The sequence below is a fragment of the Leptonotus elevatus genome, chromosome 16 (assembly GCF_054856555.1).
Source record: "Leptonotus elevatus isolate MCC_2025b chromosome 16, RoL_Lele_1.0, whole genome shotgun sequence".
NCBI classification, from domain to species: Eukaryota; Metazoa; Chordata; class Actinopteri; order Syngnathiformes; family Syngnathidae; genus Leptonotus; species Leptonotus elevatus.
Window position 1 is genome coordinate 1521003 of NC_141254.1, and position 3075 is coordinate 1524077.

The following is a 3075-nucleotide window of genomic DNA, read 5'->3' on the forward strand; positions in this document are numbered from 1 at the left end:
ATATGAAAAATATATACATTCTAATTGTGTAAATAGTACTAATGAAACTTAATTACTCATATCAATGATGTATAATTGAGTAATAATCATTTACATGAATTGATTACAATTGTATTTACACAATTAAATCTAAATATATATATTTTTTCTCACGTAATTATGTCCCAAAAAGCACAGAATACAAAATACCATGACAGTTAAATAACTTTTATTAAACATTCTCTCACACATTATATAGCAAAAACAGTGTGCACAAGTCTTCTCTTTTTAGCCATAACAGCTTTGACTTGAAACTACAATAATTTATAAAAAAATAAAAATAAAAATAAAATAATAATGCACAATCCATTAACAGTAAACAAAAACAAAAATATTTGCATGCATTCCAAATCAGTGCTGACATGCAAATATTTAACAATTTTCAAACACTGCAAAAACACTGTAGCATATAAATAAATAAATAAATAGCAACCTGTTCAAGCCAGAAGTTTGCTCTTGAGGGACTGTACTTTGTTTGGGAGCTTTGCGTCATCCAGTTCCATAAAAAGATTTTGGAAAACCTCAAATGTGTACTTCAGGTGAGTGGGGTAATCTAGATTCAATGCATAGGTCAAGCCAAGGAGGACCGAACATGCTCTGGCAACATCTCCAAGTCATGTGATGACTTCCACACCTTCAATGACAACTCCTACAATGCCTTTGTTGCTTGTAGAAGCTCTGGTCACAGTAATGGCCCTCATCAGCTGGTCAAATGCCATGTTTTCAGTGTCCTGCAACATGAAATTGGAAGTGTCTTGATACAAAACTGTCACAAATATGTTACAAGCAAGCCATTTAGCTTCATCCTCTGCATGATATCTTGACAAAGGGCACTTAATGTTTTAAAAGAGCAGGGACAACCATAATCAAGACAAGGTACCAAATTTCCAATCTCAAATTTCCTGTGCTGTAGTCTGTAATGCTGCAGAAGGTCAGCCCTTGTTGTCGCTCTGAATCCACAGACTTTACACTGCTACCTCATTTAGCAGCACCTAAGGAAAAGACGATTTAAAATATTAGAAGTGCCAACAGGGTTTTAATGATATAACTCAACTTTTTTATTTTTTAATATATTAGACAAATTAATATTCAAAGTAGACTTTTATTTTTTTTTAATACATCATCAAAAGCATGTCTGTATGGGATCTTTGATCATGTTAATTAGTCCCCATGCACTTTATGTATTAATTAGTCCCCATGCACTTTATGTATGTAGTTTAATAGTTTTTATAATTTTGACAAAATGTGAGTTATTCTATTTAGGCCACTTTGTTTTGCCTTTTAAATCTGTTACAATTATTGGACACCTTAAGTTAGCCTATCTATCTAGGACCAAAGATTTAGAACATTAATGTTTGTCATCATTTAAAAACTGTGAATTTGATCAAATTCTCCTATTTCCTAAGCTGGATAAAGACCTTAAATTCCTTCTTGAGGATTATTATTTAATAAGTGAATCATAGCATATTTACAGCAACAGATAAGAACATTAATCAACATTTAGTTTACCTTTTCAACCACTTTTACACTCACATCTTTGTGATGAAAAGCATCATTCACGTCACTCTCCACTTGATTATGTTTTAATATGATAAAATAACATATACTGAAGCCACAATTTATTAACAATGATGATAATGATTGTTGTGCAATTGAACAGTATGCAAAATTTATTTTATCCTACTGCATAATTTACTGCAATAACTGCCCCGCAGTAATATTCTTGGTATAATTTAAAAAATATGAAAATTCTGACAAATTATTCTGGAAGGGAGTTGGTTGGCAGCTCTGCATTTGGTCAGTTGTTATTAGTGAAATGTATTAATATCTTTTTGTTTTCATAATTGCTCTTTAACTGAGCAAAATGTTCATGATACGAATACTTGATTATTCAATACAATTTTCAGGAGGATACTCAAATGCTTTATTTTCTTTTCTTTTTTTAAGCTTCAGCAGCCCTACATTAACCCCCCTCCCAAACTGGGCTGAACTCCCTTCCCCGTTATATTGTTGTATTTTTATTATTTAATAAAAACCTTTCTTAAGGTCCCTGGGCTTAACCAGGAAAATGCGGTTATGAGGGAATTGGTGAGGTGAGGTCGGCAGTGGAACGCGCAATCATCTGCCAACTGTTCAGGCTTGTTTTCAACCTGTTTGAACAATATGGCCCACTTTTCTTTTTTTTATATCAACAACAATACGGACGTAATGAGTTAGCATAGCCTATACTGTACTTGTCAACATTTGACGGTAGCCAAAATTAACAGATACATGAGCATTAATATAACTGTGCTGGAGAGCAATGTCCATGTTGATTACTGGACACAAGACGAGACGACACAATACAACACAACACAGGACTTTCCACATATAGACGCAAACTGGGCTGAACTCAAGCTTTAAATTCGCTCACGGTGAAAATGTTGTAGGCCTAATGTACAGTTGATACAAGTCGCCCACTATCACCCTTTAGAATTTTCTGAATCATAAATGGAGGATTTTTATTTCAGCCGGTATATGTTAGGAACTAAACTACGAATTAAAGTGCTTGCTAACAATTCTTAATACATGCTACCTGTAACGAAATAGTGAAATGTAAACGTCCACATTCTGTAAATCATCATGCGAAGACTTAAACAGAATAATTAAATATTTGAAAACCAACACGGAGCAACTTACCAGAAGCTTCTCTCTGTCGAAGAAGGACGCATAAAACTGCCAGTGCCAGTCTTCTTCTTTTTCTTATTTCAGGCAGAACTGCCAGTCTTCAGGATTTTGCGGGCGTATATGCATGTCTGGTTCCGCTTCCGCATTGCCGCAATTTGACAGGAAGTGCTTTTCAATTGAAAACTGCTTGGTTACATTAACTTGAATTCACTCCATATTCTCTCTGTTTGGAATTTATTTGAAAAAAGATGCTTATATTTTATTTAACTAGAATGAATGGTTTTTATTCCCAAACATTTTTGTTTAAATTTTAATTAAATAATTGCCACAAAACCATAGACACAATTATATTGAATACTTTTGATCTAC

At 33.4% G+C, this 3075-nt stretch overlaps 1 long non-coding RNA gene across 1 annotated transcript; it reads right to left on the bottom strand.

Moving 5' to 3' along the window:
- Positions 1-591: 591 nt before the first annotated feature.
- On the bottom strand, positions 592-2806 carry LOC147160355 (uncharacterized). The gene is made up of 3 exons (XR_015097364.1): positions 2719-2806; positions 920-1031; positions 592-770 (listed from the first exon to the last, which is right to left on the bottom strand). It is a non-coding gene; the product is annotated as an uncharacterized LOC147160355 (long non-coding RNA).
- Positions 2807-3075: the final 269 nt, after the last annotated feature.